Source organism: Macaca nemestrina, chromosome 8 (genome assembly GCF_043159975.1).
Source record: "Macaca nemestrina isolate mMacNem1 chromosome 8, mMacNem.hap1, whole genome shotgun sequence".
In the NCBI taxonomy this organism is placed as follows: Eukaryota; Metazoa; Chordata; class Mammalia; order Primates; family Cercopithecidae; genus Macaca; species Macaca nemestrina.
Window position 1 is genome coordinate 58,982,092 of NC_092132.1, and position 12,634 is coordinate 58,994,725.

Sequence of the window (12,634 nt, forward strand, 5' to 3'; positions counted from 1 at the left end):
TGATGTGTGACTATTTATTAACCTTACTTATCCACACACAAGCATTTGCCAAACAAAGTACAGGCACTGCCCTAGACTTCACTGGGTTTTATTTAACAGTATATGGAACGGATTACCTTTCCAAAATTCAAGAAAATTCTGAAATAGATCTGACATCAACGAGAAGGTATTATAGACCCAGCCAAGTGAATATGTACTGAAAACCAAGTGCCAGCTTTAAGTCACACAATAAACCCATGAATTGGGCATATTATTCTCACTTTACATATGATACAACTAGGGCTTAAACTGAAGTTAACTTAAACAGTATCACTCAGCCCATGGGTGCCAAAACTCAAATCTAAGTTTGTCTTACTTTATTTAAGGCCCGAGCTCTAAATAGCCAATACATTAATGGAAATTAAATCACAAAGAAAGTTTTAAAACAAGTTACAATTACCACTTTTAACCTAGAAAAATGGTATTCCCAAGTATAATATATACCTTCCATTCCGTATTCACTTGTAAACATCGACACAATATTTCACAGAGCATAGACAAAAAGAGATGGCTATTGTTTTTCCCCGAGAGAAAGGGCTCAAAGAGACAGTGAAAACAAACACAAATACAATAGGCTTCTCATGGCCAGGTGCCTTGGCTCAAGCCTGTAATCCCAGCACTCTGGGAGGCCAAGGCAGGCAGATCACTTGAGGTCACAGGAGTTCGAGACCAGCCTGGTTAACATGGTGAAACCCCCACCTCTACAAAAATTAGCCACCGGGTGTCAGGTACCTATAATCCCAGCTACTTGGGAGGCTGAGGCAGGAGAATTGCTTGAACCCAGGAGGCGGAGGTCGCAGCGAGCTGAGACTGCACCACTGCACTCTAGCCTGGGCAACACGAGACTGTGTCTCAGGAAAAAAAAAAACCAAAAAAACAAAAAAAAAATAGGCTCCTCAAAAAGAAATGTCAACTAATCCTTTCCACTCAAATTTAGAAAAAAAAAAATCATGGCTTTGGCATATTTTTGACCACAAAATTACTAACACAGCAACCTATGTTTATTTCAACCATATTTTTAGGTTTTTCCAGGAAAAAAGATCTACTCTTCTGATGACAGGATCAGATTTTGGGTCCTGCTGGTCATGGGTCTGAGAAGGGTTTAAGTGAGACAGCCCATAGGTGTCATCACTGTGGCCCTAAATAAGAGTTAGAGATTAGCTTGAAATTTGTTTTGTTTCTTTCATTAATTTAAAATTCAAACCTTTTCTCACGACTTTCCAAGTCAATGCCCTTACCCTAAACAAAGGCTTTTTCCTATAAGAGACACATCATGCCCCCAACCAACCTACTTTCTAGTCAAAAGCCCAAATTCCAAATTTGACACATTTCAGTTAAAAATCTCTATTTTTAAGTGGCTTACCTTAGCTAAGCGAAAAGCAATCAGACTATTTAATAATGAATCATAACTTCTAGCTGAACTCTCAGTAGGCATTTTTAAAAAAGAATTAGCTTTGCTCAAAGTAATTTCTGCTTTTGTAGAAAGAAGTACGGAGGAAATGTTTTGAACAAGGAAGCCTAATGGAGGTCTCTTTGCAGTATCATTCCTCTTGCCTACTCCTCACTGTAATCACCCTGTATCAAGTTTCTAGAGTTTGTTTGGATCAAGTCCTTGGCAATTATCTTAGGCTGTTTTAAATGTCTGGAAGGTTCAGATGTTAAGCTCTCTTTGTATTTACATTATACATGTGTACTTAAAGAATACTTGAGGGCTGGTCACACTAGCTCGAAACTTTAATCCCAGCATTTTTGGAAAGACGGCAAGGTGAGAGGATCACTTGGGTCCCAGAGTTAAAGACCAGTCTGGGCAATAAGGTAAGACCCCCCCATCTCTACAAAAAAATAAAAATAAGGCAGGGCACGATGGCTCATGGCTGAAATCAATCCCAGAACTTTGGGAGGCCAAGACAGGTGAATCACTTGAGGCTAGGAGTTCAGGACCGGCCTGGCCAACATGGTAAAACCCCGTCTCTACCAAAAATACAAAAATTAGCTGGGTGTGGTGACACATACCTGTAATCCCAGCTACTCGGGAGGATGAGGCACAAGAATCACTTGAACCTGGGAGACAGAGGTTGCAGTGAGCTGAGATCGTGCCACTGTACTCCAGCCTGGGTGACAGTAAGACTCTGTCTTAAAAAATGAGTAAATAAAATAGAAATAAAAAATTAGCCAAGTGTCGCGGCACACACCTGTACTCCCAACTACTAGGGAGGCTAAGGTGGGAGGATCATTTGAGTTCAGGAGGTTACGGTTGCAGTGAGTCGTGATCTTGCCAATGCACTCTAGCCTTGGGTAACAGAACAAGACCTTTCTCAAAAAAAAAAAAAAAAAAAAAAAGGAATATTTTAGCTAGCTAGAAAAATGACCTCTGACAGAGCACACTAGGACCCCAAATAACCAACTCAGTTTCTACCAACAGTTCTCAAACTAACATGTATAAAATCTCTTGAGACATTTGCAAAAAATGAAGATTCCTAAGCTCCACTCTCAAGGACCATATCAGAGATCTCAAAGGATACTCAAAATCAGCATGTTTAATAAGCATCCCAGACGACTGTTACACAAGGACTGCACTTTGACAAACACTGGTCTATACTATACTTCATCTAATGATGGTGTTAATGATTTCTTGTTCCCAGGCTGCACAGCAAAACCATCACTACCTGATATACTGCTAGCCATGTTAAGTGAGTATCCCAGATTTCATGCTTACCCTTTTAGCAACTGTTTTTTATTTGGCCAGGCATGGTGGCTCACGCATGTAAATCCCAGCACTATGGGAGGTCGAGGTGGGGGGGATCACTTGAGCCCAGGAATTCAAGACCAGCCTGGGCAACAACTCTACTAATAAAAGAAAAAGAAAAAAAAATAGCTGAGCATGGTAGTGCATAACTGTAGTCCCAGCTACTTGTAGGGCTGAGGTTGGAGGATTGCTTGAGCCCAGGAGGTCAAGGCTGTTATAAGCCATGATCACACTATTGCTCTCTAGCCTGGGAGACAGAGCTGCCAGAGACCCTGTCTCAAAAAAAAGTGAGGGGTGGAAAATTTGATAAGGAGCTCTGCCCATGCCAAAACGAAGCTAGAACTGTCTTTGAGAAATGAGTAGCTCACAGCAAAGTGAATACTTGTTTGAATTTTCAACTTAATAATACTGAATTACGAGCAATAAACTTGCTTTAAGGGCTTATGTTCTGGCCACCATGCTTTCTGCTTTATAAACATTATTTCAATTAATCCTTACAAAAATCCATTAAGGATGGTATTCTTTACATTTTACAAAAGAAGAAACTGAGGCAATCCTACCATTAAACAGTACTACCACAAGTCAGGTCTGCCTGACTTTAAACTGTAACTCTTAACCTGTATACCAAAAGTGCCTCTATTGTTAAAAACTTAAAAAGAGAAGAGCAATCTAGTTTGTTTACTTCTAAGGTAAAGAATATCCTACTTTATCCAAAACAGGTTCATTTAATTCTCTTCCCCAGTCTAACTAAACACAGACAAAAAATAGGACATCTTTGCAAGTTGGGGCTAATGTATAACCACAGTATCCTAATTTCAAGTCAGGACTCAACAGTCAGCTTCCACCTAGCCCAGTCAATCAGATTTATGAGTATACTGAATAGCTACCAAAAGAACTTGTTTTCCTTGTTTCCTAAAAGGCTATCATACCTACATTGTTAATGCTAGGATATTTCTTAACTACCCAAGTAATTTAGGGTAGGGAGGAGAGCCATCAAGAAGCACCTTCATGTAACTCAATCCGTGCCCTTCTTTGTGCCCCGGCCTTTCCAATTTCTATAAATCATGTTTCTCAGTACATCCAATTACCAAACTCCTCCCCGCAACAGCCAATGTACTATTTTCAGAAATTTGCAAAGAGATTTGCATGAGGATGCAGGGGCCCGTTTTTAGTGTACATGAAATGCTTCAAAAATGCTTCGCAGCTATGCACTAATAACCTAAATTCTTAAAATGAAATGCACTCACTACTCCACTCAGAAGCTATAATGTAATAAAAACTAAACACTCATTTTCTTCACTTCACCTTTAACCATGGCATTACTTAGCAGCCAACATGAACTAAAAACAAACAAACAAAAAACACTGCTGAGACTAAAATAAAGCAATAATGGATAAGGCTAAGAGATAAAGCGAGAAAAACCCAGATAGCAAGCAATGAATCTACCTGTTCTTGGAAAGGAGAAGCAGCACCTTATTCATTGTATTTCCATAAGAGAGGATTTCCATTCCAGTCTCTAGAAGGAAAGAGATTTCCCTCCACTATAATGACACCTCTCAAAGGAAGAGTAGCTTATCCCAAGCTTTTTCAAGACATTGCAAACAGAAAATGCCATTGGGGCTGGGAGCACGGGGGGAAAGGCTGCTCACTCTGGTCAAGGCCAGAGTGATAGTGAAGACACCCTGCTCCCCTAGGTCTCAAATCCAATCACAAGGGCAGAGGGAATTGATTTCTGCCCATCTGTGGCCCGTTCTCTGCATGGGACGCTGTCTGCTCCAATTCACGAGATCGGGTAAATCACTACTTCCGAGCAGTGTGGACTATTGGGTCCTGTACTTTGTTAGATCCCACTGCCCTCAAGTAGAAAGCAAGTCAATCCTGCCCCATTATGGTGGCATACTAGGAAAAACCTCAGAGGCCGCAAATGTTCTCTTCTTTTCTAACCAAGGATAGTGCCAGCTATTCCCATCTGCGTAGTAAGCCAGATGTGCTGTCATTTGCACTTTTTAGACTCAGCTTTCCCTGTGGCAGGCTCAGACTCAAAATCCAGATTTGCAGAAAGTAGTAAGCTGTCTAAGCTTCAGCTTTCAAAACAGTTTTCCGGAAGTCCTGTTTTGGTATAATAAAGCTGATGCTATACTTAAATAAAATTTATGGTAATCTGTTACACTGATGGCCCCAAATGGATTCACATATTTGTACCCTTGAACCTGGGCTAGATTTCTGACTTGCTTTAACCAGTATAATGAGGTAGAAATGATACTGTGTCCCTTACAAGCCTAAACCTTAAGAAGATCTGGTTGCAGACCAGGCGCGTTGGCTCACGCCTGTAATCCCAGCACTTTGGGAGGCCGAAGCGGGCAGATCACCTGAGCTCAGGAGTTCCAGACCAGCCTGGCCAACATGGTGAAACCCCATCTCTACTAAAAATACAAAAATGAGCTGGGCATGGTAGTACACGCCTGTAATCCCAGCTACTCGGGATGCTGAGGTGGGAGAATCGCCTGAACCTGGAAGGCGGAGGTTGCAGTGAGCCGAGATTCAGCCACTGCACTCCAGCCTGGGTGACAGAGTGAGGCTCCCTCTCAAAACAAAAGATCTGGTTGCTTCTGCTTTGTACTCTTGTGAGCCCTAAGTCATCAGCTACCAGGTAAGGCCAGCAACTCTTCTGGAAAGGCTACATGGAGAGAAAAGCAGCCACAGAGCGATCACCAGCAAAACCTGTCCAAATGAGCCCAACTCAGGAAAGCAAAACTGTAACAAAGAAAATGGTTGTTTTAAGTGACTTGGTTTAGGGCTGTTTGCTACGCAGCAACACATAACTGAAACTACGCTCACCTGGTTCCTTGTGTGTTCTGCATAATTTCTTCAAATCCCAGAAAAAGGACAGGTACAATTAATTACACTCTGCAAAATTACAACCTGAGAAGATAAAGTCCTATGCCCTTGTTAATGTCAGTGATTCCACTAAACTCCAGGTTCCAAGAGGACAGGCTTCATGTCTGTCATCTCAACACTGTACTCCCAGCACCTAGAAATATGTCTGGCACATAATAGGTACACCAGTATGTGCTGTGAGTGAACTACAGGTTTAAGCAATGTCAAGATTAGGCCGGGCGTGGTGGCTCACACCTGTAATCCCAGTACTTTGGTAGGCCGAGGCGGGCAGATCACCTGTGGTCGGGAGTTCAAGACCAGCCTGACCAACAAGGAGAAACCCCATCTCTAGTAAAAATACAAAATTAGCCAGGCTTGGTGGTGCATGCCTGTAATCCCAGCGACTTGGGAGGCTGAGGCAGGAGAATCTCTTGAACCCGGGAGGCGGAAGCTATAGTGAGCCGAGATCACGCCATTGCACTCCCGCCTGGACAGCAAGAGGGAAACTCCATCTCAAAAAAAAAGAGAAAGAAATGTCAAGACTAAATCAACAAATGCTAGTCTTCCTTATAACTTAAAAACCATCTGACACATGGTTTTACATTATACATAAGAGTTGTTTAAACATATGAATTGAAGTGCCCACTAAGGAGGGCTTTTTAATATATTTGGGTTTGTTTCAATGGTAGAGCTTATGATCTAATACCAAAAATAATAAAATATCATGATATAGGTTGAGTATCCCTAATCCAAATATCCAAAATCTGAAATACTCCAGAGGGTGTTTCTGTTGAGTAATGTAGGTGCCTCAAAGTTTCCCATTTTGGAGCATTTCAAACTTTGAATTAGGGATACCCACTTTATATATATTTTGGAAATTAGATCCTGATTCATATGCTCAAAAAATGCAAATTTTCAAAGACTAAGCTTTTATAAAAGGGAAACACAAACTTCATCTGTAAAAGCAATAGAATTCAAAATTTTCAAAATAAAATAAATATCTACATTTCACCAGTGTACTTTTCCAGATAAGAAATCAACTTCTGCTTTATCCTTGACAGAATAACTATTCTGTGGTACAATGCTTACAAATTTAAATATCACCTACCAGTAGCCACTGCAGTGAGATTACCATTTTAACACAAAGGAAAAAAACCGACAAATTCACCTCTACACGGTACAAAAGTTTAATACAATCCAAACAGGTAAATTCAAATCCTTCACATACAGCTCTTAACTAATGTTCCATTGTACATGAAGAGCAAGAAGTCGGGTGGGAAAAGAATACTGACATAGGAACAAAAATAAGGTTTTAGTTTTAGTTCTAATTGTGGCCACTAACTAGCCACTCTGGAAATGTAACTTTTTAAACTTTTTTTTTTTTTTAGCCTCAGCATATTCATCTAAAAAGCAATGGCTGGCCAGAAGCGGTGGCTCATGCCTGTAATTTCAGCACTTTGGAAGGCCATGGTGGGAGGGCTACGAGTCCAGGAGTTAGAGGCCGGCCTGGGGAAACACAGCAAGACCCCATCTCTATAAAAAAATTTAAAAATTTAGCTGGGTGTCATGACAAACACCTGTAGTCCCAAGTACTTGGGAGGCTGAGGTCGAGGCTGTAGTTTAGTCATAACTGCGCCACTAAACTCCAGCCTGGGCAACAAAGCAAGATCCTGTCTCAAAAATAGATAAATAAAATAAAATAAAATAAAATAAAATATAAAGCAATTATTACTAACACACTTACTTATCAGTTGTCATGAGAACCAAACGATAAATATAGTTATTATTTACAAATGTGAAACGCTATACTAACATAAGCTATAACACTCTTCTTAATGCCAGCTAAAACAGTAAAATTTATCTATGTATGTTTGTATCATTTTTCCTCCATTAAGTATTATTAACTAGTTCCTTGGATACCATTATAAAGGGCAATTTATTGGATTTTCCACTGCTCATTATAATCGTATCACATTTTTATAGAGTAAAAAACCCAGTCTTTCTAATAATTATGAAATCAAAGTGTATTAACATGCAATAACATGCTAACCTATTACCAGGGAGATAATCTTATAGGTACAGAAAGGTCAACTGTTTACCAATCACACTATGTTTTAACCATACTAGCTAGCTACTTAATCCACCCACAAAAAATTGAATAGGAATCTTCATTTACTTTGTAAAGTCTTCATTTTTATTTGATAAAGCCTTCCTGAAAGAAAAGAGTATTCTGAAAGTATAAATGAATAGAGAAGATAAAGTTTTTTGTTTTTTGTTTTTTTTTTGAGACAGAGTCTTGCTCTGTCGCCCAGGCTGGAGTGCAGTGGCGCCATCTCGGCTCACTGCAGGCTCCGCCTCCCAGGTTCACACCATTCTCCTGCCTCAGCCTCCCGATAAAGTTCTTAAAGTTTCTTATTTCACTTACGTCACCTCTCTCCTTCCTACTCCCTAGCCCAAAGTGAGACATACAAATAAAGTAACAATCCAAATAAATCACCTGATATTGCTAACTGCTCTTCTCTACCCAATTCATCCCTTAGACTCACCAGCTCTCATGCACATATTAAACAAGGAGGGTAGATACTCTGACGAAAGTCTAGGACCCGAGAATCACAAAATGTTAAAAACTAGAAGGAATCTTGTGGGATCATCTAGTCTTACTGACAAGGTCACTTAAAGGCAGTAACTATATTTAATTGATGGTAAAGCCACTGTATTATCTTCATACATAAAAGAAAACCATCATTGTCAACAATCTCCTGATTCCACTTTACCCACCAGCTGAATAATGCTTCAGGCAAATCATTTAAACTCTCGGGCTAGTTTATTCTGTAATATAATAGTAAATAACATTAGTCAAAATTCTCTGTAAACTGTAAACCACAACACAAATGTAATATTGTGTCTCTGTATATATACGGCATATCTCTACAGTAAGAGTTCTTATCAATACATAGAGGAATCTGAAGGTTCTACTGTTTTAAAAAGCTCCCAGTAGGCCTGGCATGGTGGCTTACGCCCTAAGTGTAATCCCAGCACTTAGGAGGCCAAGGCAGGCTGATCGCTTGAGCTCAGGAGTTCAACACAAGCCTGGGCAAAATAGTGAGACCCCGTCTCTACAAAAAAAAAAAAAAATACAAAAATTAGCCGGGTGTGGTGGAAAGTGCCTGTAGTTCCAGCTACACAGGAGACTGAGGCAGGAGAATCTCTTGAGCCTGGGAGGCGGAGGTTGCAATGCACCCAGAAGGCACCACTGCACTCCAACCATAGGGACAGGAGTGAAAGAAATCCTGCCTCGAAAATAGAAAAAAGCTCCAAGTAATTCCGACATGAGTGTTGTGGATGACCTTCAGGTGGCCCATGGACTCCGCTAAAATTATATCCACGAAGCATAGACACATATGGAAAATTTCCAGGCCAGCATAAGTTTTACCAAGAATTAGTAATCCCCAAAAAGTTGTAAAGTAGCACACACATGCTAAGGGTAAAGCTTCATGATCTTGCTCAAAATGGTACCACTGTTCTCCCAACCAACCTGAATCAGAATCAGTTATTTTTACTTTCTTCACTTGCCCTCTCATCCATTTTGGCTATTCGACTTCCTTTCTTCCTTTTCATTCGCCTGCACCACAGCTCAGATCCTCACTACCCATGACTACAAAAACTGGGAGGTCTTTCTACCTCCAGGTTCTCCCTACCTCAATTCACACTACAGGCCGCTATCCCACTAATCCTTCTGAAACAAAGTGTTCAAATTGTTTCACTCCCAACTCAAAATCATCTGTGGAAGCCCCATCACCTAGTAAATCCAAGGTCATAAGCCTGGCATTAAAAACAACCCATAAACTAGTTCAAATTTTCCCTTCAAGTTTTACCATCCTTTATCCTGGTACAAATAAGCTTATGTTCCATCCAAACATAAGTACGTGCCTCTCCCTAAATAGGAACTCTGTGCTCTCTTAGAGAGATACCTCTTTGCTTGGATTACCTTTCCTGCCTATCCAAAGTCATAATCGTCCTTCAAAACCATGATTTCAGAAGCCATAAGCTCTACAAACTAACCCTCTTATCTCTACCTTGCCAAGTAAGATCTGAGCTCTACTCTTTGAAGTTTACTTCTGAGAGGATTTTGGTACCATTTATGAAACTTATATATTAAAAGACAAATAGGGCATTTGTGTATAGCACTATCTACCTAATTAGTGTGAAGGCAGAAACTGCTAATCGGTTCATCTTTGTATTCCCCAAAATACCTCCCACAATTATGCAGTAAATGCTTAACAACTGTACAAGGAAGTAAAGGAAATTTCAGCCACCGTGGGGTAAACAGCAAAGATTACCATCTCTTTGAAGGCAGAGACTTTATCTGTGACATCCTGTATTATGCCGGTAGCTCATAATTATTGCTTTTCAAAACCCTGATGTAGATCTTACCAGCAGTTTCGCATTTTAAGGTAAGAACTATCTGAAAATGTTAATAAGCTATGTCCCAAAGAACTATTCCAAATACTTTACAATTCCCAATCTGAGTAGCTCCCAACACTTGGCCACTACACTTTCCATTTTTTAACATACTAACCATTTATAAAAAATGATCATTTCTAGTCGCAGCTAATTTACTACTTGATGGCTAAAAACAAGTCACACAATAAAAGAATGTCTTTCTTTTTTAAAAGGTGCATTTTGCTTGCGTAATACACACAGATTTGGTGAGGCAGGTAAAGTGGATTTACACATGAACTCTTGTTTAAAAAAAAAAAAAATGCAGGTAACTGTAAACCAAGTATTTCAGGTAAAAACACCAAATGGGGAAAACAAATATAACTTTGGACATGATTTTTTCCCCCATTACTATTACTAGTAACATTTTAAAGCAGAAACACAAAATCTTGTTCTACATTAACCTACACACACACAAAATTTTGTTAAACTTATCAAATAGAAAAAGAAAGCAAAATCAAGCCCCTGAAAAATATTTTTATTCTGGAAGAGTAAAAATGTCAAAATTATAACAGACACTACTCTTCTTTGGTAATGAAGGTTTCATATATTTACCAGAGCAAAGAAAACTCCAAATCGACAGAGCAAAGAAAGGACTGTGAACAAGACTGATCATTTAAAGGTCGTAAAGGTAAGGAGCAAACTACAAAATTAAATTTTTTTAAAAAAGGACACGAAGATGAAAGGAGAGTCTGTAAGTCACAGACAAGATAAGGACTGGTAAAATCTGCAAGGTCACTGGAACCTACCAGGTCACAAAAGGTGGAGGTGGGGGTTGCGATGGGGGGGCGGGGGATGGGGAGCTGCAGAGTCGGTGAAGAACGGGGAGTGATAAAAACATGTCAGAAAAAGACGTTCCAAGGCTGGAGTCCTTGGTTTGCAACGCTCAAATTGGGGTTAAAGTCAGGGCACGGGCAATGAGTCCATATATTTGTGTTTTGAGGGAGGTGTTAGGGAAAGGTGGAGGAAGGCGAAGAGAAGGCTAAGAAAGCCTAAGAACTGCAGCTGCAGAGTCACGGAAACACTTCGCTCCGCTCCAGGATCACTGGCACAGGCCTGTGCCAGGACGAACTCCGGGTAAGACCCGTGACCCCACCCTAGAAAACTCCCGACTCCCTGGCTGGAGAAGGCAGCCAAGGTAGGGCGGACCGTCCCCCGACGGCCCCTAGGAGGGTCCAGCCCGGAGGCGGACGGCGCCGGGCGCCCAGCACCGCGACCAAGGCTCCGGGCCCGTGCCCCCGCCCGCCCTGGGCGCCCGCACGCCCAGCCCCGCGCCGCGCCGTCCTTACCCGGCGCGAAGCTGTCGGCTCCCGGCAGCCGGGCGGCCACGGCAGCGGCACCTCCTCCTGCGGCGGGCGCCCTCACCCTTCCGCGCCCAAGATCGCCATCTCGCAGCAGGCGCGGCGGCGGCAGCCACCCAGGCGTCGGCCCCGGCAGCCCAGGCCGCCAGCAGCCACTCGGAACCCGCACGCGGAGCTTGCCGACACCCGACCCTCCCCCCACCCCCACCCCGGCCACGCGCCACCCCCAGCCGACCCCACACCTCCCTTCCTCGGGAGCGCGCCGCGTGGCCGCGTCGCCGGCGCCGCGCCCCGAGCGCGCGCCTCCCCGCCGGCCCCGGCACAGCGCGCTACGCCGCGGCCGCCCAAAGCCTCCAACTCCGGACCCGGAATCCGCCTCCCCCGAGCATGCGCAGCGAGGGCGCTCGGATGCTGCCTTAGGAAAACTCCGCTCCTCCTGGTCTTCCGAGCGGTCGAGCGGAGGGGGAGGGACAGCCAATAGCAGGGAGGGGCGGGGCCTGAACCTGTGGAAGGGGCGGGGCCGTCGCTGAGATTTGAGCAGGGGCTGCTCTAAACGCGCTCTGGGCACTGCTAATTTGACTTTCCGGTCGGCGGTCGAGCCCGGAACAGGACTTCTTAAAGTCCGGGGGCAAAAGTAGGCTGTTCATAAATACTCCGTGACCTGAGTGTTTGACTTCGAACCCATTGCAAGAGTAAATAATTGCATTTAGCTGTTGGTCATACCCGAAGACTTTCAGTCCGTTTTTTATTAATCAAAACGTTCATCTGTGGAAGTCCCACCACCTAGTCCTCACTCACATCAGCCCAGTGATAAAGCAGATACTTACTGACCAAGTACACGTGTTGGCACAACTAACGCACACAACAATCTGATAAAGTAGCGTCTACTGTCTGCATTTTACAGAAAAGTCGACTGGTTTAGAAAAGTGCTGCTGGTTATATGTATTGCTTTTAGAAGAAAGGTCAATATGCAAATAGAAGTCCGTGAGACCACATTACTTACCAGGTGATACGGTTCCTACTTCAGAGAAGCAGAAGCCTTCAGGCATGGATTTCTACAGCTTTCCCAACCACCTGACCAACCCCGATAGATTATATCTACGTCCACACCCAGACTTACTAGTTTTCCTTCTATCTAGGGCCAGATGCCCCTGCCCCTCTCTACTGCCTG

At 42.6% G+C, this 12,634-nt stretch overlaps 1 protein-coding gene and 1 long non-coding RNA gene across 4 annotated transcripts in view; one reads left to right on the forward strand and one right to left on the reverse strand.

Annotated features, from left to right (window-relative positions):
• LOC105477150 (WW domain containing E3 ubiquitin protein ligase 1) overlaps positions 1 to 11,836 on the reverse strand; it is a 124,160-nt gene extending 112,324 nt beyond the window's left edge. The window contains exon 1 of one of the 3 annotated variants that reach the window (XM_071068024.1): positions 11,452 to 11,836. The gene's annotated coding sequence lies outside the window, so the exon portion shown is untranslated. The remainder of the gene's footprint in view (positions 1 to 11,451) is intronic. The other 2 variants (XM_071068028.1, XM_071068026.1) reach the window with 2 other exon arrangements.
• LOC139355813 (uncharacterized) overlaps positions 10,980 to 12,634 on the forward strand; it is a 31,253-nt gene continuing 29,598 nt past the window's right edge. Inside the window, exon 1 of the long non-coding RNA XR_011606915.1 lies at positions 10,980 to 11,239. This is a non-coding gene — a long non-coding RNA (uncharacterized lncRNA). The remainder of the gene's footprint in view (positions 11,240 to 12,634) is intronic.